Source organism: Leucoraja erinacea, chromosome 15 (assembly GCF_028641065.1).
Source record: "Leucoraja erinacea ecotype New England chromosome 15, Leri_hhj_1, whole genome shotgun sequence".
Lineage (NCBI taxonomy): Eukaryota > Metazoa > Chordata > Chondrichthyes > Rajiformes > Rajidae > Leucoraja > Leucoraja erinaceus.
In genome coordinates, this window is record NC_073391.1 from 37,155,784 (window position 1) to 37,172,470 (window position 16,687).

A 16,687-nucleotide genomic window follows, 5' to 3' on the forward strand; every position below is an offset into this window, starting at 1 on the left:
TATTTTTAGTATGTTTTAAAATGTGTATTTAGTGGGGTTTTTTGTGTTTTGTGTGGGGGGTGGTGTGGGTGGTGTAAGGGGGAAACCGCTTTGATCGCCTCCTCCATGGAGAGGCGACTTTTTCCAGGTCGCCTCCCCCGTGGCCTACCATCAAGGATCGGCGAGGTCTTTCCCGGAGACGTGCCCGGGGCTTCAGCGGCAGGCGCAGCGTGGACTCGGCGTGGAGCGGGTGAGCCCTCGCTGGGGCTCGCCGGAGGGGAGCGCTCCGTTTCACTGGCCCGGGGCAGCCGGCAGCCTGAAGTCGCAGCCTGAAGCCGCGCGCGGTCTGCAGAGTTCCAGCTACTGCGGCGTCTACAGCCCGGGATCCCTCGTGGGGGACCCGGGGGAAGAAGAAGCCGCCATTGCCGGCCCGCGGATAACTTCTACCGCGGGCCCGGCATGGACTTACCATCATCCCTGGAGGGGAGCTTCGACCGCCGGCCCTGCAGTCTACGGTGCTTCTGGCTGCGGCGGGGACCTTAAATCTCAACCGCCGGCCTGGGCCTACACACTTTAAATCTCTGGTGAGAAAAGACCGATCCTGGACTGGACTCTGGACTCTGGTCTTGTCCATGGGGGGGGGGGGGGGGAATGGAGGAGGACAGCCAAATTGTTTGTGTCTTCCACCATAGTGATGAATGCTGTGGTGGATGTTTATGTTACATGTTGTGTCCTGTTTATGCATTTTATTATTTTGTTAACCCATCTTTATGCTTTGTATGGAACTGATTTTTAAGTTATGTAAAGCACTTTGGGGTCAATGAAAATTGACTATAATTGCGCTGTATAAATAAACTTATTATTATTATTATTATTATTATTATTATTATTATTATTATTATTATTATTATTATTATTATTATTATGGCCATGTGTGCCCAGATCCAGTAATAAAAAACTAGTTTCCGTACTATCCAGTCAAATCATATTCTACATGAGTATGTATAATCAAGAAACATACACAAATACAACAGGTAGTGCAAAGAAGTGTAAAAGTGCAGAGTACAATATTACGGCATTAAAGCAATTATAGCAAAACGAAAATGCAGATAATAACGTGTAGGGTCTGCAATGAGATATTTTAGGAGATCAGGATTACACCCTAGCTTATGTGAGGACCATTGAGTAAATCGATGACAGTCTGGAATGGCAGGTGAATAGGATTAGGAGGGAGAGATAGATCAACGATGATTGAATGGCGGAGTAGACTTGATGGGCCGAATGGCCTAATTCTACTCCTATTCCTTATGACCTTACAACCTTACGATGCTGTACCTGAATCTGGTGGTACAGTGTGTGCTTTCAAGCTTTTGCACCATTGAGTATGTAACTTGCAGGTTAGTGATGAAGGAATCAATGGATATAATGTCCAACTGTCCTTACAAGGTAAACTCCCCCTTACGTTTAGTTTAGATTTGTTTATTGTCACGCGTATCGAGGTACAGTGGAAATCTTTCGATGCGTGCTATCTAGTCAGCAGAAAGACAATACATGATTACAATCGAGCCATTTCAGGTATTAATGGTAAACCTTCTCTGAACTGCTTCCAACATTATACGTCCTTATTACTTACATGTAAGGTGAATCCTGTACTCAATACTCAGCATACCCTCTGTAACTTTGTATCTAATTATCTCCACAATAAATGATAATATTTCATCAACTTGCCTTCCCTGCATGATAGCCTTTGGCAAGTTGTGTATTTGGTCATCAACATTTATTTCTGTATCTCAGACCTCTGCAATCTCTCATCATTTAGAAAATATATTTCTTCTTTTTCAATTTTCCTGCCAAAATGGATAGTTTTTTCTCCAGGGGGGTGAGCAGGGATTAGTTCTTAAAAATATCTCTGAAGATTTTGAGCAGACGCAGTGACCTTGCCTCCCTCGCCTCCCTCGCCTCATGGGGAAGAGGAGAACTAGGACACGCTAAGGAATGAAGCGGAGACCAGAGAAACATCTTTACTCCGGGCGAGTGGCAAATGTGAAAGTTGTTTGTTGAGCCTTTGAGGGAGACGGAATGGATGAAATATGCAGTTAGTGTTAAACTAAAGGAACCCCAAGTGAAATTTAAATATCAACTTTGGTTGCACTGTTACTGTCCTTCCTATTCGATATAATTCAATATAAATCCATCCAATGCTTTTTAATTAACTAATTTAGCTCATTCAAGTGGCTCAGCGGTAGAGTTGCGGCCTTACAGTGCCAGAGACATGGGTCCGATCCTGATTAGGGATGCTGTCTGTATGCAGTTTGTATGTTCTCCCCGTGACCCGTATGGATTTTCCCCAGGTGCTCTGGTTGCCTCCAAAGATGTACAGGTTTGCAGGCAAATTTGCTTGGTAAATTTGTAAATTGTTGCTAGTGTGTGCAGGATAGTGTTAGTGTACGGGATCGCTGGTCAATGCAGACTCGATGGGCCAAAGGGCCTGTTTCCACATTGTGTCTCTAAACTAAACTAAACTAAACTAAGTCCAGTTGGCTTGCTGCATTATTGCTGTTTCTGCATCATCTGAGAGCCATTAACAAAACACAGCGATATTAACAGTAAAAGTAAGGTGACGTTACAATTGCAACAGAGGATCAGATTGAGATGGCTCATCTCTTTCTTCAGGCCACTCTACTATTTGAGTGTTTGCAGCAAATGGGCTACTGTAGTACCATGCGCATTTTTAAGCAGATACATTTTGCTATAAAGAATGTTTCCAACGCATTCAAGAATGACAACATAAATATCACAAAACAAAAATGTCGATTGTTTCAGATCAAAATAGAATGCCACTCCTGTGAAATGCACCCACTTATTGATGGCCTTGCTGGCAGGTTTGTAAAGAGCAATCAATAGTATTTGCAACATGATCATAAAACTATAATTATTACTATTAGTATAAAACTCGGGAGTTTCAGAAGGCAGGTTGGAACTTCTGAGCATTCAATATGGAACTCAATCCAAATAAAACATGGTTTTCAATGAATGCAGGATGAGTCTGGGATCTCATTACTCCTCCCATTCCGGCCTCTTGCACATTCCCAATTTTCAACCCCTCCCACTCCCAAATCCAATGATTCATCAACTCCTCGATGAATCTCTTTGTCTTCTTAAAAAAATTCTCATAAAAGAATTACAATCATTAAATATTTTTTCTCTTCAGCCAAGGTTTTGGAGATCTGTGTCTCAGAATCATATTTTTGTTTGTTACAAAAACACAATGCCCTATGTTTTTGATGATGTACAAATTCAGATGACTAACCTGCTTTGCATATAAATGTAAAGTCCAGATGATAAATGGATGTTGGATCTTAGTGTCAAAGCAGCCAATAATCTTGGCAAAGTAATGATAGAGATATGTCCCTGTCACACTTAGGAAACCTGAACGGAAACCTCTGGAGACTTTGCGCCCCACCCAAGGTTTCCCTGCGGTTCCCGGAGGTTTTTGTCAGTCTCCCTACCTGCTTCCACTGCCTACAACCTCCGGCAGCCACCTGCAACCTCCGGGAACCGCACGGAAACCTTGGGTGGGGCGCAAAGTCTCCAGAGGTTTCCGTTCAGGTTTCCAAGTTTCCTAAGTTGGACAGGGGCATAATATTAGTGTCCATGCATTGTCATGAAGCTCCATCAGCAGCGGGTTGATTATGATCAGGCAGCATCTGTGGAGGGAATGGACAGTCGACGTCACCTATTCCTTCTCTCCAGAGATGCTGCCTGGCCCCCTGAGTTACTCTAGCTTTTTGAGTCTATCTTCGGTTTTAAAGCAGCATCTGCATTTCCTTCCTACACATTTCGTCAACATTTCATTTTGGGCCCTTTCTTCAAGGTTTGTCAGAGTTCCTGTCCATTCCCTCCACAGATGCTGCCTGGTCTGCTGAGTTCCTGCAGCACTTTGTGTTTCGCTCAAGACCCTGGCATCTGCAGTTCCTTGTGTCTCCGGATGATTATGAATGTTGTTCCTGCAGATTTTATTAAAAAGACCAGGCCAAGAAAATGCAGTTGCTGGCTTTTTTGGACGAGTAAGCACTATGCAAACAAAGTTTTTATACAGGTCAGCATAGGTATATAAATTACAACATTATTTTAAAGATCTTTCACGTGGATAATGTTGAGCCTCAGCAGATTTCTATTCTGAGTAAACCATTAAAACGGTGATAGAAGCTTTCAATAATGTATTGTGACATCGCAGTGTTTAGATTTTTATATATGTGCTTGCATGTCACCCACCTAATAAATGACCTACGCAAATGCATCACATCTGCAGGACTTTGCTGAACCATTTCTTGGATGTAATCTCGTTCCTCTTTTGACATTGACAGCCCAGCAGCCAGCAAGGTTATTGTCAGCTATGGCAGTAGTTAATTTGAGATTTGTTTTATTCCATGGGGCAATCTTGATGATTTTACCACGTCAGCCCAGGAGAAGTATTACTATGACAACAAGAATAACAGCGTTGTCAACTCTGGTTGAAAGGTATTTCAGGAGATTTTATCATGTTGACCTCCAAATGCTTCCTCTCCTCGTTGGTCACCGATTCATTTTACATTCTTTTGCCTTCTCGCAGAAACTGCAAAATGGAAAGATCTAATTAGATTATTCTGAACTATCAAACAAACCTTCCCACGCCACCCACCACTCCCACCCCCACTCAACCCAATCCCACAACGGGCACTTCTTTGCACAAAAGGACAAAAAAGCAACATAATGTATATAATACTAACACCTATGAGAGAGAAGCGAGTGTCACCAAACTTCTAAATATTCTGGGGTGGAACCCTCTCCAAGCCAGAAGTGAAGCTCACCGTTTGACCTGTTTTTACAAAATGTTAAATGGTCAGCTCGACATAGACTACAAGACCTACACCAAACCCAAACCAATTAGGAGCAGACGAGGGCATTCGATCCAATTTGTGATCCCAGCTACAAAGACAGATGTGTACAGCAATTCGTTCTTCCCCCGCACAATTAAAGCATGGAATAATCTCCACCCAACGTTAGTAACCCAACCAGATGCAACTAAATTTAAAGTAGCTCTTTCTTCCCAATAACCCTTTCTGGCTTAAGCCCTCCCTTCACCACCTCCAGTTTAAATTCCATTTGGAATATTTTGGAGGACCAAGAAACCAAGAACCAAGAATGCTATACCTCGAGCACTCTATGCCTCTGCTTCTTCAGAAGACTGAGGCAATAAAGTCTTATCTTCGTTCCTCCTTATTCTCCCGCAAAAAGGGCAGTCGAACCATCTGCGTCGGGGCGATCGATGCTCCCACGATCGAGGTGGTCGAAGCTCCTGCGGCTTGGACCTCCCGAAGTCAGCCCCTAACCAAGGGACCATGAGCTCCACGCAAGTCCGCAAGCTCTCGCGGTTGGAGCTTCTGAAGTCGATCCCCAGCAAGAGGCCGCCAGCACCACGATGTTAGGCCGCAGCGCGAAGGAGATACGATACGGAAAAAGTCACAATATCCGTCGAGAAAAGATATTTAAAAAAGTTTCCTCCACCCCCCCACCCCACATAATACAAAACTAAAGATACGCTAAAACATACGTTCAACAACAGATTAAAAACAACAAAAGAAGAGAAAGGACGAGACAGGTTGTTGGTGAGGCCGCCATCGTATGGCGCCACCTGCTGCCTGGGAAAATCAGCCAACATAATCAAGGACCACTCACACCCCGGTCATTCTCTCCTCCTCCTCTCCCGCCATGCAGAAGGTTTGAAAGCTTAAAAGCACACTCCACCTAATTAGAAAACACTGTTGTCAGATTGTGAGGTTATCCACTTTGGTATCAAAAACATGAAGGCAAATTACTATCTAAATGGGGTCAAATTGGGAAAAGGGGAAGTACAACAGGATCTGGGGGTCCTTGTTCATCAGTCTATGAAAGTAAGCATGCAGATACAGCAGGCAGTGAAGAAAGCAAATGGCATGTTGGCCTATATAACAAGAGGAGTTGAGTATAGGAGCAATGAGGTCCTTCTGCAGTTGTACAGGGCCCTAGTGAGATCACATCTAGAGTATTGTGTGAAGTTTTGGTCCCCTAATTTGAGGAGGGACATTCTTGCTATTGAGGGAGTGCAGCGTAGGTTTACAAGGTTAATTCCCGGGATGGCAGGACTGACATATGCTGAGAGAATGGAGCGGCTGGGCTTGTAAACTCTGGAGTTTAGAAGGATGAGAGGATATCTTATTGAAATATATAAGATTGTTAAGGGTTTGGACATGCTAGAGGGAGGAAACATGTTCCCGATGTTGGGGGAGTCCAGAACCAGGGGCCACGGTTTAAGAATAAGGGGTAAGCCATTTAGAACGGAGACGGGGAAACACTATTTCTCACTGAGAGTTGTGAGTCTGTGGAATTCTCTGCTTCAGAGGGCGGTGGAAGCCGGTTCTCTGGATACTTTCAAGAAAGAGCTAGATAGGGAGTGATAGCGGAGTCAGGAGATATGGGGAGAAGGCAAGAACGGGGTACTGATTGGGCTTGATCAGCCATGATCACATTGAATGGCGGTGCTGGCTTGAAGGGCCGAATGGCCTACTCCTGCACCTATTCTCTCTTGTCTATTGTCTATTGTCTATTGACTCTTGAACAAATGTCTCATATGCTAAGGATATATCCCTGATCTGCCAATCTACCTTGTTGCAGGTCTGCACTTTTTTTAAATTTGCACTCTCTCTGTAGCTGTTGTACCATATTCTGCACTCTGTTTCCTTCCTTTTTTTTGAATAACCTGACGTGCTCATGTATGAGTATAATATAGCATGCAATGAATATTGCCACTGTATCTCAGTACATGTGATAATTATAAATAAATAACAATACCAATTCCAATGATTTTACCAGTGGAATGCTTGCAGTGTGCTGAAGTGGAATGCTGAAGATGAATTGTTAATCCCTGGAAAGTTGCCAATATCATCCGCAATGTAAAATCCATAATAGTTTTAACAAAGCAAAGCACCTAAGGCATTTCATAATAACATTAACAGCAAATGAAAAGGGCACTGAGCCAAACAGAAACATGATTAAAGATGACCAAAGGACTTGGTTTTCAAGCGTGCTTTAAAGGAAGAGAGGAAAACCTGCAGAGGTATTCACTCAATTGTTCCTTTAAATTAAATCTGCGAGGGTTTGTGCCCATAACTTAAAACCCCAACTCATCTTCCGTTGAACCCACAAGAAGCACTCAACGAAACACTGCCTGCAGACATCCTTCCAAAATTAGAGAATAACCAGCAGAACATATCATTCAACCACTAAACAATATCTCCAGTTTGGTTGCAACTTGCCTCCATTCATTCACTGACCTTTGCTCTTTCACAGTAGCAAAATTTTTTTTTTGCATTCACCCCATGAAATAGTTAGCTGAAATATTACCAAAATCATTTCATCTCTCCTTCCAATCTAGATCTCTCACTGCATTTACAGCCGTTCCTTTCCCTTCATTCAATCCTTTGCAGGAGGATCAAGTTCTCGGGGGATTAACATAAGCGTTGGCTATTAATATGACTGTAAAAATGGACCCACGCAGCTAACACATCTCGTGAACAATAGCAATCAATAAAATCTGCGGAGTTCGGGCTGGTTCCTTACATTTTTCTTTTATCCAAAGATCAAGGAGAAGGACTAAGGCCATATGTAAGAATTTCATTGTTTCTGTTGAGAATCGAAGGTTACACAAAAAACGAGAAACTATTGATGCAGCAGCATCTATGGAGCGAAGGAGATAGGCAACGTTTCGGGACAACCCTTCTTCAGACTGATCGGGGCTTCTGGGGCAAGAAAGGGAAAAGGATTCCAGCCAGAAGGCTGGGGGATGGGAGGAGACACCTAAGGAAGGGGAGGAGACAGCCTAACTGAATTCGATGTTCAAAGACTCCCCAAACGGAATATTGTTCCTCCAATTTCCGGTGCTGCTCGCCAGGAGAAGAAACGTCCTTTAGTTGAATTCTTGGTTATTGACCGAGCGGAGGTGTTCGGCGAAACTCGCCCATCCTTGGTCTCACCGATATAGATCTGCTCATCTAGAGCAGCGGACGCTAGATTGGAAAATGCAGGTCTCTGTCCCACCTGGAACGATTGCTTGGGTCTTGAACGGAGTCGAGGGGGGAGGTAAAGGGACAAGTATCTCTTGCCAAGGGAAAGCCTTTCACTCTGCGGTAAGTGGGGTGAAAGGTGAGGAGTCAATGTGGTGGCGAAACTGACGGAGGATTACCTCATTCATTGTTCTCTCTATTAATTCCATTGAGCCTTAAATATATTGACATGCCCAGTGCCTTCTGTGGCGCATTCCACAAATGACTAAAGACATTTCTCATAATTTGACCCACGTCCGTTAATTCTGAGGGATGTCCTCTCATCCGACTCTTGTGAAAACATCCTCCCCACATCTCTGGAGCCTTTCACTCTGCGGTAAGTTTCAATGTGGTCTCCCCTCATTCATCTAAATTCCAGTAAGTACATGCCCAGTGCCGTCAAATGCTCATCATATGTTGACCCACTCGTTCCTGGGCTCATTCTTGTAAACCTCCTCTGGACCCTCTCCAGAGCCAGCACATCCTTCCTCAAATATGGTGCCCAAAATTGCTCGTAATACTCCAAATGCAGCCTGACCCGCGCCTTATAGACCCACAGCATTATGTATGACCATAAAAGTCTCTCGATTCTTAACTCTTGACTTGACTCGTGATGTCAAAAGCTACTGATCCATAAATAAGATGAAATCAGTAAATCTGTAGTCAAATAATATTAATTGAGTTGGTATGTAAGAAGCTAATGGTGGTAAGAGGAAAGTGTCCATTAATTGGCCTGGAATTAACTCTTGGAATTTCAGCCCAAGGCTTTCCATGGGCTCACGTTTAACACATCGGGCAGCACGATGGCGTAGCGTAAACTACTGCCTTACAGCGCCAGAGACCCGGGTTCGATCCTGACTACAGGTGCTTTTCTGTACGGATTTGGCTCTCCATGGGTTTTCTTCGAGATCTTCGGTTTCCTCCCACCTCCAAAGACGTATAGGTTTGTAGGTTAATTGGCTTGGTATAATTGTACACATGTAAAATGGTCCCTACTGTGTGTATAATGTGTGAGGATTGCTGGTCGGTGCCGACTTGATGTGCCAAAGGGCCTGTTTCCACACTGTATTTCTAAACTAAAAAAAAACTAAACATTGATTGCCTTTGTTATCTTCCAAACCAAAATACTTACGGAGACAAGATATGAACGTTAACCCTTATCTAATCACAAGCATCACTGCCTCATGTGAAACCAGCTATATAAAGTCAAAATATGTTCTCAGATTGGAGTTGATAAGGTAGAATAACAGGGAGAGGAAGGAGTTAATTACATTTTTATTATATAAAATTGCAGGTAAACCTGTTCATTTTACAGCATAATTTGAAGGGTAAATAAAATTGAATGTTGAAAATTCCTATCTGCACAGCAATGTCGTTATTTTGATTTGAAATCATTCCGAACTGAAGGAATGGATTTGAACAATATATGCCAGATTATTTGGTGAAATTACGTTTCCTATCTAGGAATGGTTAATCAATGTTACTCTAACGCTATCTACTCAGAGAGAATGATAATTAATCATCCTCACTGTCCCTTTAAATCTTTCCTCTCTCACCCTAAATCTCGGCCCACCAGTTCTATTCTCCCTATCCCAGAAAAAGGTCATTGTATCGAAACGTCACCCATTCCTTCTCTTCAGAGATGCTGTCTGTCTATCTTCTATATATTATATATATATAAATATATATACACATATATATATATATATCATATATATATATATATATATATATATACACACAGATATATATACACACACACACAAACATATATATATATACATATATATATATATACATATATATATATACACACACACATATATATATATATACACACATATATATATACACATATATACATATACACACATATACACACACATATATATATTTATATATACACACACATAGAGAGGGAGGAGGGAAAGATCAAATCCATCCGATCAAGTCATCATCAATCCCATACATCTTAATCATCTGAATCAGTCTACCATGAGGGACCTTATCAAACACTTGTCTAAAATCCATGCATACAACATCCACTTCATCAATCTCCATTGCCCCTGAACAATATCGTGGGATAGATTCCGTCAGGCCCTGGGGACTTATGTTCTTCAAGAGCCTCAGGACCACCTCTTTCACTTTCACAAACTGCCCTAGCACATTTGTATCCTCCCCTCTGACCTTGCTGTCCTCCAAGTCCTTTACCTCTGGAGAGAAGGATTGCGTGACATTTCAGGTTGAGACCGTTCTTGTCTCCACCCGAAACGTCACCCATTCCGTCTCTCCAGAGATGCTGCCTGTCCCGCTGAGTAACTCCAGCTTTTAGTGTCTATCTTCGGTTTAAACCAGCATCTGCAGTTCCTTCCTGCACAGGAGAACCATGGTGGTATTTTCACTCAGGCCAATTTCTCCAGATCTGACTCTCTCCCTATCCTTTAATCACCAGTAATCCTCTCCGATGGGAGGCCATAGTGTTCACAAGCCTGACTCCCGATTCCCAAAACAGGCAAATAGTTCTGAGCTCTGTCATGGGGAGAGATGACCAGATATCAGGGGGAAAGCTTCGAGAATATTCTCAAAACCTCCTTGAAAAGATGCAACATCTCTACCGACCCCTGGGAGCCCTGCACTATGACATGGAGGACTCAAGACCGCACCCGCGTTGGGAAACCAAGTGAAAGTGGCACAAAAGTAGCAAAGCACCTCTCAAGCTCCTCACCAACAGGCCCCACCAAGCGCCTCCTGACTCAGCTACAGCAGAGTCTATGGTTCCCATTTGTGGCCTCACCAGCCACCTCAGAACGTACAGGACCAGAGTGAGGATAGATGATCTTCATTCCAAAGAGGCTGCCAAAGAAGAAGATCTGTGCGATGCACGGGAGCTGCAACAGTGTCCATTTCATCGTTACAATTTCATGGGGGAGAAGGCAGGACAATGGGGTTAGGAGGGGGGGAGATAGATCAGCCATGATTGAATGGCAGAGTAGACTTGATGGGCCGAATGGCCTAATTATGCTCCTATTATGTATGATCTTACATTTGCGAGCATCGGTTGTGTGGTTCTCAGAGCTCGAGCCTTGACAGACTGTTCTGCAATCACTCCATTACAAACTCCACCACAAGGTTTTTATTAAAATGTATGCAGAGAGAATAATACATAGTACTGCATTGGTATCAACTTACTGATGAGCTAGGGATAAGCAGGGCTGATATCAGTAACTGCATTCCTTACTCAAGTCCCGGACTGGATTGAATAGCATGGTGGAATGTGTATCATGCATAGTATATGTGATGAAGATTATATTGGCAGAGATTAATATGGTAAATCTACACAGACCTGGTGAGGTCACGGAGGTTGGTCATGCGCGGTGAGTTGGTGTTTTCAGCGGACTCCGCATCATCATTTCCAGCTCTGGCTGCTCTCTTGGCAGCCCTGATACAGAGGGCAGGTGTGTTCCTCTAAGCCTCATCCACTTGGATGTGAAGATTCCTGCCTGGAACATCCTGCAACATCTCTGCACCACCTTCCTTGTGGCTACGGATTAGTGGTGCCTTGCCCCATGGTCATTCCCCCTGATGTTTTCAGCTCCAGTATCAACAGAGACCTGAAGTCAATTAGTGTGTGGTAAGGCGGGCAACTGCGTGGTATTGTGAAAAATAGTAAACACTGCCCAGTCCATCATCGGCTCTGACCTTCCTTCCATCGAGGGGATTTATCGCAGTCGCTGCCTCAAAATGACCCGCACCATCCTGGCCACACACTCATCTCCCTGCTACCTTCAGGTAGAGGGTACAGGATCCTGAAGACTGCAACAACCAGGTTCAGGAATAGCTACTTCCCCACAGTCATCAGGCTATTAAACCTGGCTCGGACAAAATTCTGATTATTATGAACCCATTTTCTGTTATTTGCACTTTATCAGTTCATTTATCCATGTGTGTATATATTTATATTATGGTATATGGACACACTTATCTGTTTTGTAGTAAATGCCTACTATGTTCTGTGTGCTTAAGCAAAGCAAGAATTTCATTGTCCTATACAGGGACACATGAAAATAAACTCACTTGAACTTGAACTTGAACTTGAACTATACCACTAATCATTGTGAACTGTGCCAGAGGAAGCAATGGTATCGAACACCACATCCAGCCAGTAATGGCCTGGTTATTCTCACAGCCCACATCTAGTGAATGATGAAGATTCCTAGCCAAGTGGATGAGGCTGCATCCACTACCAGGGCAGCATGGTAGTGCATGTCTAAAGTGGCAGCTTCAGAGTGAAGGATCCGAGTTCAATCCTGACCACGGCAGCTTGTCTGCGTGCTACCCCTGTGTGCTACCCCTGTGACTGCTTGTCTGCGTGCTACCCCTGTGACTGCATGCATTTCCTCTGGGGGATTCATCTGTTTCTCCACCCACATTGCAAAGACCTGCAGGCATCGCAAAGACGTTGGCCCTAGTGAACTATTCCCCCTGTAGGCAGGAGGCGGGTGAACAGCCAAGAATTGATGGGCAAGTGAGATAGAATAGGTTACTGACAAATAAGTAGGGGAATGAGATTTCCCTGAGGAATGACACGGAATTGATAAGTCATAAGGTCATAAGTGATAGGAGTAGAATTAGGCCATTTGGCACACAAGTCTACTCCGCCATTCAATCATGGCTGAACTGTCTCCCCCTCCTAACCCCGTTGTCCTGCCTTCTCCCCATAACCTCGGACACCTATACTAATCAAGAATCTATCTATCTCTGCCTTAAAAATATCCACTGACCTGGCCTCCACAGCCCTGTGTGGCAAATAAATCCACAGATTCACCACCCTCTGACTAAATACATTTCTCCTCATCTCCTTCCTGAAAGAACGTCATTGAATTCTGAGGCTATGACCTCTAGTCCCAGACTCTCCCACTATTGGAAGCATCCTCTCCACATCCACTCTATCCAAGCCTTTCACTATTCTGTATGTTTCAATGAGGTCCCTCCTCATTCTTCTCAACTACAGTGACTCCTTCTGGATCTTGAGAAGTAAGAAAAAATATTTTATCGTTCAGTTATCAAAATGAATGCCAGCTTATGTAAGCTTCGAGTAATTCTAAATAATTAAAGTGTAAGCTTTCTCAGAACTTTCCATTTGCAGACTTATTGCTTTGAGAAATGTCTTTCAATGAGCAGCTTGCAACTAGTGAGATGATTATTGTCCATCTCTGTAACCACCACATGTCGAGATCAGGCTGAAAGCCTGTTTCATGCCTCACTAAGAATTATCTCTTCATCGTTCTGTCTTTATTGTAACCCTTGATGCCTCAAATTTTTATCTGTGTGAACTCTAGTCCCAGAGGCACATCTTTTTAATAATTCATCATATCTTCACATTATGTCAAGACTGTCACTTGGAACATCAGGATATTATTAGTGTGTAGGAGGTATCACACAAACAAATTGCGAGTAGTTTAGTGTAGTTTAGAGATACAGTGTGGAAACATGCCCTGAAGAAACATGCCCGTGTCCAGCAATCCCCACACACTAACTCTATCCCACGCACACCAGGGACAATTTACAACTATACCAGGTCAATTAACCTATAAACCTGCATCTCTTAGGAGTGTGGGAGGAAACCAGAGATCCCGGGGAAAACCCATGCAGGTCACGGGGAGAACGTACAAACTATCCACTCTGTACTATCACCCAAATGCCCCTCCAGGGAAAAAAATAAGTATGGGCTGAAAATAAGGAACTGCAGATGCTGGTTTGCACAAAAGGATACAAAGTGCTGGATTAACTTGGTGGGTCAAGCAGCATCTCTGGAGAACATGAATAGGCGACGTTTCGAGTCAGGAGCCTTCTTCGGTAGATCAAAAATAAGTATAAATCAGTTAAAGATGTTTAATGCAATCAAACCATTAATATGATTTGACGAACAGTAAATTTTGTTTGAATAATGTCTTAGAATTCTTTGAGGATGTAACTGGCAGAGGTTTTAGAGGAGAACCTGTAGTTGTAGTGGATTTGGATTTTCAGGAGGCATTTGATGTGGCATATAAAAGGCTAATGCACAAAGTAAGCGCACATGATATTGGGAGAAGTGTGTTCACGTGGACTGAAGATAGTTATCACTTGGAAGACAGAGAGTCAAATAAACAGTTCTTATTCTCTTCCGGACGGTTGTAACAAGTGTCCTAAGAATCAGTTCTTCAGCCTTCAATTATTTCTGATTTGTATTGTTGATCTGGAGGTGGGGACAGAGTGTAAGATGTCCAAGTTTGCCGGTGACAAAAATAGATGAGAGTATTAGAATTGTTCAACTGAATGTAGAATGAGTGAATGGTTGAAAACTTGGTAAATGGAGTTTAATGTGGCAATATGTGACATGTGTGTATGGAGTTTGTACGTCCTCCCTGTGACCGTGTGGGTTTTCTCCGGCAGCTCCTGTTTCCTCCCACACTCCAAAGACGTACAGTTTTGTAGGTTAATTGGCTTTGGTAAAAATTGTCAATTGTCCTTAGTGTGTAGGATAGTAATGCATGGGGATCGCTGGGCGGCATGGACTCAGCGGGCCGCAGGGCCTGTTTCCGCACTATGATCTCTAAACTAAACTAAACTAAATTAGATGACGGTCATTAGGAGCCGAGATGGAAGGAGAGCTAATTCTCTGGAATTCTCTGCCCCAGTGGAGGCTGGGGTATCTTGTGTATTGAAAGAGGAATTAAATCAATCTTTCTCAGGGGAATGGGGGCTGGTGCCCCAGTGGAGGCAGAGACGGGACTGATTCCTGGGATGTGACTGTCTTATGAAGAAGAGGATAGACTTGGTTTAAACTCTCTAGAATTTAGGAGATTAAGAGGGGATCTTATAGAAACTTACAAAATTCAGGGGTTGGGGGCTAGGTGCAGGTGTTCCCGACTAGGGAGTCCATAGAAAAGCTTAAGGATGGGGAAATAAAACCGAGATGAGAAGAACTTTTTTCACCAGAGAGTGGTGAATCTCTGGATCTGCCGCAGAGGGAATTTAAGAGGCATGAGAGGATCAGGGGGATGGAGAGAAGGCAGGTATGGGATACTGAGTTGGATGATCAGCCATGATCATATTGAATGGCGGTTCGAAGGGCCGAATGGCCTACTCCTGCACCTAATGGTCATGCCTTATTTAATATGGCTTTATGGCTCAAGAACATGGTTTATGGCTCAAGAACATCACACATACTGACTGTGCCACAAGGCATGAAGACTTGTGAAATGTGCTGGAGTTTGTGCTCCTCTGTTGCATGAAGACTTCAGATGCTCTGGAGCTTTTACACAGAAAAGCTGGAGAAACTGAAGCTCAGCATCTATGGAGCGAAGGAAATAACGTTTCGGGTCGAAAAAGGCCCGAAACCTGCTATTTCCTTCGCTCCATAGATGCTGCTGCACCCGCTGAGTTTCTCCAGCCTGTGTAACCCATGAAGACTTGTGCAGCCAGTTTGTGCTGGTGGCTCAGTGCTTTGTAGAACAGGATGAAGCTCAGCACAGGAAAAAGTCCCTAAGCAGATAAAGCAGGAAATAAAGCAGCCAGTGCTGGTGTTCAGCAGCAACATGACAGAAAAAAGCCTAAGAAGTAAAAAAATATATATGTTATATGATGAAAGGAGCCAATGAATATCCCAAAAGAGGCATTATAGTCAGCAAAATCAATTCTAATTACATTGAGTTCAAATCTGTGACCTTATATCAGCTTGCTACATAAAACATGATGGACAGATTATGATGTTAACAGAGAAGAAAGAAAGCTCAATTTGCAATTATATAAAACATAATCCCTCCTCTCACTGGCTTCTAATCAACCGCAGGGAAATGTTTGTGAAAAAGTGGGAACGCAAACCCAAATGAACCCGACAGCTAATTGAAACTTAGCAAAGCAGACTCGACGATTTAGTAGGTTAAGCCGAATGTAAAGGGCCTGTCCCACTTGGGCGACCTAATCCGCGAGTCCAGAAGAGTGCCTTCGACCTTCGACCTTCGACCTTGAGGGCGTTCTCCTGTAAAGCCTAGAGCTGGATCGACCGGCCACGTTGAAACTGCGAGCTTTATCGACCGAACCGCGAGCTGCATCGACAGACACACACACACACACACACACACACACACACACACACACACACACACACACACACACACACACACACACACACACACACACACACACAGCGAAGGTGGGAGCCAGAGACAGCGTAGGAGCGCTGTATGCACGATGAAGAGGAAGGTAAACGGCTGCCACAGAGTACAGTAAGTCCTTTAGAGCAAAGATCCTGCTTTAGAGAGCGCGGGGTGGGGGGGAATAGAAGGGGTGAGAAGGGACGAGAATGGGAGATAGGGGAGAGAGAAGGGGAGAGATGGGGAGAGAGAAGGGGGATGAAGGGGAGAGAGAAGGGGAGAGATGGGGAGAGAGAAGGGGGATGAAGGGGAGAGGGGGGGAGAAGGGGGGGAGGAGGGGGGGAGGAGGGGGAGGAGGGGGAGGAGGAGGGGGGGAGGAGGGGGGGGAGAAGTGGGGGGCGAAGGAGTGGAGACATTTTTAAGAAGTGCATCTAACAGTCTTAACTGTACTTG